Raw genomic sequence first — 12,812 nt, 5'->3', positions numbered from 1 at the left:
TATTGTGTCAATTGATATTTGGACTTTCTTCTAAAATGTTACTTGTAAAATGGCGCAAATGTATAGTTTTTGATTTTTGGTTCAAATGTGTTAAAAAATATGAATATGGGATATCGTAATAATTGGTGCTTTAAATTTCAATGACCTCTGCATTAAAATTAACAATTACTTAAAATCTGGAACATACGGTCCTTCTGTATTACAATGTGTGCCATATGCATGTTTGTTTTTATTGAATGAATTATGTTTTACTTATTGTTGAATTAATATATATATAATATATATAATTAATACAAAATAAAACTTATTACTTTTTTTTATTTTTTTATATATATAGCGAAATGCTACTTTAAAAGGTGTAACCTTGAGGTGACCGTACAGCCTTCAACAAAGAGCAAAGCCCATACTGCATGGTCAGCTATAAAAGGCTCCAAAAGGACAATGTATAACAATTCAAACGTGAAAATTAAAGGCCTTATTGAAATGAACGTAAAACAAATATGAAAAAACACATAAAAAAACGACAACCAGTGAATAACAGGCTCTTGACTTGGGACAGGCACTTACATAAATAATGTGGCGGGGTTAAACATGTTAGCGGGATTCCAACCCGCCCCCTAACCTTTGGACAGTGGTAGAGCAGTAAAACTTTAAAGCGAACTATAAAAATCAGTTGAAAAAGGCTTAACTCATCAGATGGACAAAAATATTATACAATTAATACAAAAGAAAACTTTTACTTGATTTTTTTATATTTTTAGAATTGTTCCTAATACTTGTTATGGATTATAAGTCATTCAATCACTAACCCAGCAGTATAATACTAGTATTATACCATTTAACATCGACAATGAAGCCAACTAAGAGGCGTTCAGTTACACTCTGATGTACACCGAAAGACCTATAAATTACACTTAACTGATATCCATGTTTAAGTACGTAGTTGTCGTTTTTACAGCGGATGACCGTGATGGAATTCCGTTGAATTGATATCGACTAGATTTCCATTACATACTATTCGTTTTTTACCGATCTATAAACATAATGAATACATAGACATCATCAAGTGCAGATTAACATTCCTTATCACTTGATATGAATTCATTTCTCCAATGAATCACATTTTATACATTTTAAAGAAAATAAACTGATAATATTAAAATGTTTCGTTATATCATATGTATATAAGTGAAAAATCATTAATATATAAGCACACGCATGCAGAAGAATATCGCAAGAACGTTTGCAATTTTAAGAAAAGATAACTCTGTATGACTGATTAAACATTTTTTGCGGGGAAAGTACGAATGCCTATTAAAATCCATTTTATTAGAAAACTCGAATTATTACAGAAGTGTGACATGCCCACCACGCACATACACTGCACATTAACATTAACCTCACTTACATGTATAGAGATGTGATTTTATTTCTGAGACAAGTGCTTGTCGAACCATTTACAGAACTTGCGGTCATCCGATGTTCAGTACTTAAGTACTTTTATTTTGATTCAAATCAGTAGACAATTTAAAGAACAATAGGTCGGTGAAATATCCCCGGTTGTTATAAAAGAACGATTTAAATTTTCTTGTGTTTTCCAATAGGATCAGATTTTTTAGTGTTTTCTGAAACGAAAGATGAAATCGATATTAAAACATAAAATTGAGAATGGAAATGGGGAATGTGTCAAAGAGACAACAACCCGACCATAGAAAAAACCAACAGCAGAAGGTCACCAACAGGTCTTCAATGTAGCGAGAAATTCCCGCACCCGGAGGCGTCCTTCAGCTGGGTCCTAAACAAATATATACTAGTTCAGTGATAATGAACGCCATACTACGTTCCAAATCGTACACAAGAATACAAGAAACTACATTTAAAATAATACAAGACTAACAAAGGCCAGAGGCTCCTGACTTGAGACAGGCGCCAAAATGCGGCGGGGTTAAACATGTTTATGAGATATCAACCCTCCCCCTATACTTCTAGCCAATGTAGAAAAGTAAACGCAAACATGTAACAATACACACATTTAAAATTCAGAGAGTTCAAGAGAAGTCCGAATCTGATGTTAGAAGATGTAACCAAAGAAAATAAACAAAATGACAATAATACATAAATAACAACAGACTACTAGCAGTTAACTGACATGCCAGCTCCACACTTCAATTAAACTGATTGAAAGATTATGATTTCATCATATGAATATCGGGGACAATCCTTCCCGTAATTGGTTTAGTATCATACCATCATAACATATATGAAAAGTACACTCAATGGCAGAATCTTTCACATGTTCTGTAACAAAATGATAATCAAATTAACTTACACACCTCGTTTAACATACTAGTAATTTATGCGCTATACTATATATAAACACCGCGAGTGTGAACCTGGGTTGTTGCATGGTGCTTAATGCAAGTGTCGGATCAAGAATCAATCTGTACGCTTATGGAATGAAGTGGAGAAACAACCATTTTGCCAAATTTATATTTTTCTTTACAGACCTCTCCTATATTTTTCTTTATTGCAGCTTGATAAAAGGCATGTGAGTGGACTACTCTTATCGGGTTGCAAAAATCCATCAGTTGATTTTACATCAGCAAACCGTAATGAGATCTGTTATCCGCAATGATTATTGTTTGGCGGTGTTTCTTACAATTAAATACTTCTGTGGCTCTGTTTGGATCAACTATTATCATAGAAAATTCTCCATCTCAACTCCATTATACCTACATAATCTCTACATACATTAGTATTCACACTTCTATCATACAGGAAAGAAATAGCTTCTAGAGCAGCAGGAAAATAAAAAAAAATATCAATATATTCTTTTAAATACTAAATCTGAGCTTTTGACAGAAATTGGTGACTTTATAAAGCAATCTTTAGAATTGCGAAAATGAGGTCCATGTCCATCAAAGGTTACATTAATTACCATTTATAACTATGTTTTTTTTATGTTTATATTTGTAATTCTTCACTGTCTGTATTAAATGTTGTATTTGTGTTTGCTTGACCCATATGGGTGTATTTTGCAAATAAAATTATTATATATAAATATAACTATAAGGTACTCTTACGCTTTACACTACTAGGTAAGTGTTGATACACCCACGCTATACCAACCCTGACTTTAATCTGCCAGAAGGAAAATGAAAAAATCTTACTATAATATATACGGAGGCAATATAATACTTCTGCAAGCTTATATAGATAGCAGCTTTTTAAAAAGCTTGAACAGGATAGAAATCAATGATCACATTAGGAATATATCTCCAAAGCATCTAGTACCAGTCTTGACAATCACCCTCCAAAGTAAGGATGTCTCCACACGATACCAAGCATTTGGATTGCTCCGTGTTTGGATCAGCTATCATAATAGGAAATTCTTCATAGCAACTTCATTATACTTTATAGGAACAACATGACCTCTACGTTCCACAGAAATCACGCTTCCATCATATAGGAAAGTAATAGCTTTTAGAAAAGCTTGAATAAGAAACTAATCAAAAAGCTATTGAAAAATATCAGATGCAACCAGCTGATCTTCTGGTGTAAATTTATAATACAAACATTGCGATAAACTAGTAATTACAGATTTGAAAATCAACTTTTTATAAATGTTTTAGAACAAATGTGTTTTCATGATTTTGAATGATATTATAAAGTTATAAATTATTTATTCATGAACAATTCAATATCTTATTTTTGATTTGTACTGTATTTTTATTGCTTGATATTGTGATAAAATGATTTAAATTTAATATTTAGCTTTGTTTTCTACTAATCACATCAACAGTTTCATTAAGGGCCGGTAATAAAATAGCATTTTTTTTTCTATTTTGCCGGTGCCGATCAAAGAGCCACTACTTTTTTTTTAAATGGAATTGACAGTGATGTATAACAGCTTGCGTCCAGTGGCAGGTTATATAATTATGTATATATATATATATATATATATATATATATATATATATATATATATATATATATATATATATATATATATATATAGGACTCTAAAGTGCGATGGTACTCTAAAGTGCAATGGTCCCGCTTAAGTGCGATGGTCTACGCTAAAGTACCATGGTGTCTCACGCTAAAGAGCGATGGTTGTTTGTTCTCTAAAGAGCGATGGTTGTTTGTTCTCTAAAGTGCGATGGTGTAACAAGCTAAAGTGCGATGGACCAAAAGGGTAAGATTCGAGGGATTAAAACATTGAGGTTTAAAATAGTCTTTTTACAAAAGATAATTGGTGTATATTGCCGTTCTCACAGTCTATCACTAGTGGGAACACATCCTCATACAGTCGTTATTGTAAATTACAAATATAAAATTAGATTATTGTCGGAATATGTAACATTTTTTTATGCTTTAAACGAGAGAGAGACGTTTCTTCTTTTTCCACACAAAAATGCTATATTTTCCTTCAATATACAGACTAATGTTTTAGCCGACTAAATCAAATTATAATTTACGCATGCAAAAACGTACTTTTATTTTACCGACGTTACTTTCCAACAAAATCGACAATATTTTAACGGGAAATGCAAAGTAAACAGCAGTATAATCAATGATTCAAATGTATCTGTTCGATTCCAACAAAAGCAGGATAAATGATATCCATGCGAATACTATTTTGTATTTATATGCTAGAAGTAAAATGGTCGACTGCAGGATACAAGTTCTTCCAGCTACAGAAAAAAAAAACCATTTGCCTCAGCCGACAAAGCACGGTCAGGTTTAAATCATTCCAGACAGTCATTGACATTTGGTTTTAATCAAATGTGTTAATAAAATATTTATAATTTATCTTCCGGCGTGTTTGAAACTTTTAGTTTGTATTGTACTTTCATGCTTTAGCGTAGACCATCGAATACTGCTTCTAGTTTGTGTAAACGACTAAACGTCATAATCAAAGTACGTTTTTACGTCTATTTTTCCCAGTCCATCACACTTTAGCGTATGGAACCATTGTACTTTAGCGTAGACCATCGCACTTTAGCGTGACCATCGTACTTTAGCGTCCCCATCGCACTTTAGAGTCATATATATATATATATACTTAGCAATCACGTATGTGATAAAAAATTTATATCTACTTTGTATACATCTGATGCGTTACGCCTATTTCAACAGATTTTTATAGTTCGTTTCTGTACCCCAAGCCAGGAGCCTACATGTTATTCATTGGTTGTCGTTTAATTGTTGCTGTGTTACATATTTGTTTTTTGTTCATTTTGTTTTTTGTACTAAAGTTTTCTTGTTTCTTATCTATTATATTAATTAGTTCTTGGCCAGAATATGCATCTGGGTTTTTGATACATGGCGTTTAGAAAGCCACAGGAACGTCCAATCGTCTTAAGGTAGATTGATGGTATACCGCCATCTTGGATTGTACAATCACAGTACAAAATCGGTCTAGTTATTTGCCTAAATCTGCAAATTTAGAGACAGATTTGCATTTCAATAGTTAGACTGTTATTTCTATTTGAAGAAAACTTGTTAATTAATTGTGTTATACAAAATATTTTAACAAATATCAATTTTTAGGTTTTGAAATAAAAAAATTCAAATGAGCTATTTAAGGGGAGATAACTCTTCTAGTACAAAATTTATACTGGGCTAATAGGGAAATTTTTTATTTTTACTTGTAGCAAGAAAACAAGTTCTGTGACACCATGTTTTCTTTATATTTTCTTAAAACATATTATGAAACCTTTCTTCTCACAATTTATTTCAAAATTCTATCTCATAGAAATTTTTTTATGCACACTAATGTGTTTTTTTATAAAAAAAAACTAACCAAATTTTGGCAATTTTCAACGACTCATAGCTTGAAAAATAGCACGGTGACCTATACTTTTTATTCAAATTTTGAAAAGAGCATAGTAAAATGTTTATTTTGGCAAATTATAAAAAAAATTCTGTCTCAAAAAATATGTACTTGTGATCTACCTTAAATGTGTTCTTCTAACTGATGTTGTCCCCACCTAGACCTTTCCACTTATTGCAGATGACCAGTTATGATAAGTTTTGACTTTCGACTACTTATAAGTATCTTAAGATATACCAGAAGTCTACAACAATCTTGGATTTCAATATAGCAGTAAACAATAGCACAAGTTCATTGCACAAATCTCCAAGTTATGAAACATGTGGGCAATTTTTGTGAAAGTAAGACTGTGCATTGAAACTTAATGGCATTATTTAATTCTGTTTTATCAAATACCAAATATTTGTGTTTTGTCAATGCAATTTTTGAAATAAATCATACACTGGGAAATGATATCTCTTTTAGTACGTTTGTTGTGAGATGAAAAAAAAATGCGACATGGTTAAGGCATATCTGTGAAATTGAGATGACAAACAGCAATAAAGTGATGTTCCTTCAATTCACTGACGGCTTGATTTTGTAACATGATTTCAAACACAATACTATATTTTTTCAACAGGTTTTGATTGGTAGGTTATGCATTAATCATCAACAGTTTAAATTGTCAGAGAAATTATGGAAGTGCCCCTTGTGCAGACTAAGCATAATGGGCTTTGCTCATTGATGAAGACTATATTGTGCCCTATAGTTGTTATTTCTCTCTTGTGGGGAGTTATTTTAATGGCAATCATATACCACATCTTTATAAATTTGGGGAGTTATTTTAACGGCAATCATATAACACATCTTAATAAATTGCATTGTAAAGTGTTTTTCACACTTTATAGGGAATATACAAAACATATTGTCATTGATATACGATTTCTGATCCATATCTTTTGTTTGACAGAATGGCTGCAAATCAGAGGGGACCTATCAATGATGAAGCATTGTGTTAGTTGTAGTTTTGAAAACAGAAACAGGTTATGATGTAAATAAATATATTTAATAGTTTGTACATTTAATCTATGTATACAGTTTACATTGTTTTACATAAAGATTCATTGAAGAAAAAAAACTATTATGCATCCAACAAGAACAAATATGATGCAGTTTCTCTCCATCTCTCTTTAACAAAAGTATTTTTTCAATACAATAGCCTTAAACTCTTATTTTCATTAATCAATATGTATTGCAGTAAAGAATATAAAATTCAGCTGGTGGTACAAGAAAATACAAGCAACAACATATCTGAGACTACTATAACAGTAGTTGCAGAACATATATACAACAAAAAGTATACCAATCAGTTGATGTGTTCTGAGTCAAATTTTTTTAGTTCTAAATTTATCTACTTACACTTATACTACATCATAAGCAATTTAATCTTTTTAACCAATACAATGTTATGAAACTCTTTAGATTACATACACAAGAATGAAGGACATTTAATTTTCTACATTTATCAGAACATGTGATATGTCATTTATAAATCTTAAAAATAGTTATCATTGATTTTAAAAGGAAGACAGTTATAAGTTTTTATATATCTTTTTACCTTAAATGTGATAAAAAAAATTCAATAGCAAGTGAAATTTGGGAAGATATTCAAATATGATTGTTCAAAAAATAATTTTAATTTAGCGTTTACTGTTGTCAATAGCCATTTAAAAATAACATTTATAAATTTTTTTTTCCCTATGTTTCTATTGTTGTTATTGTACTTTTGACTATTGGTTCATGCTTTGAAAAAATCATAGAAATTCCATTTTTCTTCACAGTATGATGAAACATTCTAATTGTCAAGAAAAAAATATTTTATATTAATGTTTCTGTCGTCAAGTGCATTTTGAAATGCAAACTCCAAACCTTGGTTCGACAGATGTGGTATATACAGTATACAAATGGATCGACATAATAGAAAGGTAGACTTTATAATAGTTTCTGTTTTGCCCACTTAAATAATTTAGAATTAAAAAGTGGTAATTGTTATTGAAAGTTCTATCCAATTTTAAGAGAATTGATGATACGGAAAAATGAATCATCAAAATGAAATTTTGGTTATGAATTTGATTAACCATGATATATTTCCATAAAAAATGAACAATAGAAGAACACAGATACATTCAAAACTGAGGTTATATCAATTTACCAAAATTATGAAGACTCAATTTACATGCACATACAAGATATCATGTGTCATACAAAAAATATATCTCGGTTAGCAATTTAAAACTATCAGAGTTTTTATAATAATTTCTTATCAAGTTGTGTTATTTCGCTTGGAAATGTCCAATATTCTTGAACATGCTTAGCTAATCTTTATTGTTGTATAGTATAAAAAAAGTCAGCTTCTTTATTGGTGCTGTACATACAAAATACAAATTGAATAATATACAAAAAACAACAAATCTTTTAACAATAAGGTTATCAAGATTCACTTGTCCTCAGTTCCATTGATGATTTAGAAAAGGAACCTCAATTTTGTAATTTGAGGGCTTGCAATGAGTATGTATCGTAACTTTTTTTGTACCCCATAAAGTCAGATTTTTTAGAAATATTCAGAATAGTTATCTTTTTTCTTCATTTTATTTCTTTTGGAAAAATGAAATGAAATTTATCTTTTATATCATATTATGATATTTATAAATTCTTGCTTTTAATCACATTTCTATAGATTCAATTTTCTTTATAGTTTTGCATAAAGATTAATTTTCAAAATCATAATATCTTTGAAATATATATACCATGAATACATTTTGAGCACGTGATATCCTAAAGACTTCAAAAAATTTCTTTTAATAGCCAAATAATAACTTTAGTAAGATATTATTTAGACTAAATTAAAAGTCCACAGAACATGCATATATTTTTTAATATTTGTTATGCAAATATTTATTAATCAAAATATTCCAAATACAAAAAAAGTGTTGAATATTATTTGTTTTATCATGAGAAACAAAAACTAACATAAAACATTTTTAGCCTATTATTTAGAATACTTATAAATAATGTAAACCAACAGTTGTTTTAAGAAATACTTGTGTAGATTCCAGAATGAAATTTTATATAATCAATTTCAAAGATAAATTCCAATGTTTTAGATGTTCAATAACCATTTTTAATTTAGATTAAAAAGTTGAAGAAATTCTTTGAAGATTGGTTAGGAATCATCCAACATACTTTGCATACTTTAGTAAAATTTTGCATTTTCTTATTGTTTAAAGCTGTTTTTTTGTTTAATTACATTGAAACTAAGAAAATCACAGTTATTTTATTATAAAATCTAAATTATTATGCCCAAAAGGAACACTAATAGAATTAAAGACAGTTTTTTAAAGGTCCTCCAAGTCTTCTTCATCACTAATTTCTCCCTCATCATCACTTTCAATGTCCTCAACTGCAATCTCCTCCTTTACAGCCATTTCTTTCAACATCTGTTGCATCCTGTCATAGTTATCATTTAATATGTGGTCAGTCAACTGAGATTCAACAGGCAGTTCCCCAATGTACTCTGAAAACTGCCTGTTTAATCTTATTAAACCCATCTCATAATACATTCCTTCTTTTATTAAGAATGCAGTTTCTCCTGCAATTAGATGTTCCCCTAGTTTTACTTTCACTAGTTGGTACTGGTGTTTGTACAAACTAGTGACAGACCTCATTTCTTGCTTGAGCAATGTTTGCTCTTCAATGGCTCGATCAATCAGGCATTTCACTTGAATGATTTCCTGTTTAATCGTGTTTGGTATCTCTGATACAACCTCTAAATCTACCATGCAGTTATAGATGTCACAATATTACTGGTGTTTTATATATGAGATAAGTATATAGTGCTAACACGTCTTTCATAGAGGAATTTGATGTCAACAAGAAATAATGTTAAAATTTTTAAAAATGCCATTGTCAGTATATACATTTCTTTTAGATGGAAGTTGAAGACCAATGGATTTTAAAAGAATCAATCACACAATAAATACCTGTAACATTATTGTTGATACTAAGTTCAAGGACGTTATGATGTGTTTTAATTCTTTGTATTGAGAAAAATGTTATATCAATTTTCATAAATTGTCGTTTTCCAAAAAATTATCATGTTAGCTCAAAGGCAAGTATGAAATAAAAAGTGCTATAATACAGGAAAAGTCTGCAAAATAAAAATTTCTGGTAGATCTGATCTGTAGATTTACAGAAAAATAAAACTTAAATTTCATACATGGACATTATTTGTAAAATAAAGCATAGTAGTTCAGTAAACATGAAGTTGTTAGAGATGAATGAAAAAAGCATCACAGGGTTGAGCATGCTTACATAAAAGAAGTTTTGAATTCCCTTCCCTTCGTTCTATGGCTGATAAAATTTTGCTTACTTTAATATTTGCGCAATAAGCGTAGTAAATAGTGCCTCTCTGAAACATGTTTTTTCAGGGTTACAAGTTGTAATTTCTTTTGTTTTTCTTTCACAATCTTTAGATCCTTGTTGTAGTTTTCATCAGTTTGATGTAATCTAGAGGTCTTGTTCTTTTTTTCAAATGCTGATAAGGTTTTCTCTAGTCTGTAAAGATATTTAAATAAAAAATTTATTCATCAGAATGTTTAGTTATTTTAATAACATAATAAACAGTCCTTTCATGGAATTTCAAGGTAAAACTCTGCTCATGAGATCACAAGTCAGTAGTAACACTCAGCAAAACAAGCCTTATTTTTCATGTATGTACTTTATACTGGGTAAAAACTGTAGACAATAAGTGTATACAATTCAGAATATTTGCACAAAAGTGTAGCTTTCCCAGTGTAATATGTGTGTATTCCAATGTTCATACATGTTAAAACATATATAAGGTATTTAGATAAGGTCACAATTAATTTTAGAACATCATGTTAACTAATTTCTTATCTCTTAAACTTTTTTTTAAAGAATGACATAGATCAGAATGTAACTTTCCCTTCTGTTTTAAATTTAAAATGATACTATAGATAAATGCTCTTAATATGCATCATTCCAGGTTGTAAAAAAGGCATGCTGACAAAAAAGAGATTATGACAATTTCTTAAAGTTTCGTAATCACCTTTCCTTTTCTTCCTTGAACTTGTCATCTAATTGTTCATTTCTGAAATTGAAGACTGACATTATTAAAAATAAATATTATATGAACATTTATAAACACTTTGATCAAACAATGAAATCACTATAAAAGGAAATGGAATGTACAATTGGAATATTCTGTCAATCATAATGCTTGGTCAATATTGTACATTTTCAACCTGATTTTTAATGATATTGTTGTAATTATGATGCTGTTCTTTTCTTTTATCTTTGAAAGTTAATTACCAACCAAATTAGATTTAACTCTGGGTTAGTACTAAAATGAGTAACATACATTTTGTAAGAGTGCCACATGTGGAGCAGGATCTGGTTGTCCTTAGATAAGTTTTTGTGGGTTTCCTGTTGCATAAGTACAAATAAAGCAAAACTTTCTTTGTGTATCTGTTATTTGTACAATAGTTGACTGATTGCATGATAAATGTAAACTAATATGCAATTTAGAAAAATAATGGTCTGATTTAGGTACATTAGGTGGCCTTGAAATGTACTGCTTATTTTTGACCTACCCAATTCTGTAATATCTTTGAAGACTGAAAACATATTCATCTGTTTTGTTCAGTTTAACTATAAAAAAAAACACAAATGAAGAAGGCAAATTATTTTTTACTGGAATTTACAAAAATCAAATGCATTAAATATAAAAGTAGTTTACAGCCTCTAATAGAATAAAACTTTGTATGTGATTTCTATATGTGTAAACACAGAGTTTATACAGCATTAGAAAAGAAAGAATGATTTTGATATTTTAAAACAATGTAAATAGTTTTAATACTCAAAATGGATTGGGAATGATCCCAAAAATAATTCAGTCCTCTTAACTATAAAAATAAAATAGTTTTTGACTAAGGGACGATATCAAAAGTTCAATGTAGGATAAAAAATTCACATAGTTTTTTCACTGACCCCCACACCCCCCCCCCCCCCCCTCTTAACTTAGTTTTGGAAAAATTGATTTACCAATAGGGATATATGTAAAAATCGATTTTAGATATACAAAACTTGCAGAATTTTAACCCCCCCCCCCCCCCCCCCCACTCCCAAACTATTTGATTTAAATTTTTTATCCTACATCGATCTTTTGATGTCGTCCCTAAAATATAAGGAGATCTTACTGTAAGATACTTTTATATCTGTGACGCGTAAGTGTTTTCACTTACAGTACAGTAAAAAATGATAATGTTTTGCCCAAATTTGAAAATAGGAGACGTATAAGTGCGTTGTGCGATATATTTTCTTGATGTATTAATTATTAAAACTTACTTGCTGCATCATTGTTTTGAGTGTGTAGCACGGAAGACTTTTCCTCTTCAATCCATTGGATAATCTTATCATTTCCAATAACCTTGTCTGAATAAAAACAAATATGGATTAAAGTTTGCAAGTTGATACACTTCACATATCATGTACATGTTTTACACATACCTTAATTATAAATATGCAACAAAAATTTCTTTGTAACAATTAACATTATCTGTGTTTAATTTTTTAACCTGAACATTTGGTTACAATATAAATGGCATAAAAAGAAGAAACAAATCTTTAATCATGTTTCAATGTTGTTCAATATGAAGAGAGCATCCGAAATCATAAGAATTAATGCTAGTATATCTGCTTTGGTCTGGGATGAGGCATTTAACAATTTATTTTACATAAAACTGACTCAAAGTGACGGCAAAAACTCATTCCTTATGTCATTTGAGTTAAAATGACTAAAGAAACTATTTGTGTTTGTTAAATGTTCCAAGGTAGGAAGTATGTGGACTGATTTGTAGACAAAACTAAATTTTATTGAAACACTTTCTCAAAAGCAATAAACAGAGCTGTTTGG

General features: G+C 29.9%; 1 protein-coding gene and 1 long non-coding RNA gene across 2 annotated transcripts in view; both read right to left on the bottom strand.

The window, feature by feature from the left end:
• Positions 1 to 12,812, bottom strand: part of LOC143066801 (uncharacterized) — a 240,978-nt gene that overhangs the window by 213,542 nt on the left and 14,624 nt on the right. The gene's annotated exons all lie outside the window — the stretch shown is intronic.
• On the bottom strand, positions 10,128 to 11,518 carry LOC143068947 (uncharacterized). The gene is made up of 3 exons (XR_012976277.1): positions 11,491 to 11,518; positions 10,947 to 10,988; positions 10,128 to 10,432 (listed from the first exon to the last, which is right to left on the bottom strand). It is a non-coding gene; the product is annotated as an uncharacterized LOC143068947 (long non-coding RNA).

This window comes from Mytilus galloprovincialis, chromosome 3 (genome assembly GCF_965363235.1).
Source record: "Mytilus galloprovincialis chromosome 3, xbMytGall1.hap1.1, whole genome shotgun sequence".
Taxonomy (NCBI): Eukaryota; Metazoa; Mollusca; class Bivalvia; order Mytilida; family Mytilidae; genus Mytilus; species Mytilus galloprovincialis.
Note: the sequence above shows the minus strand (reverse complement) of the source record. Positions and strands in the feature narration are given on the sequence as shown.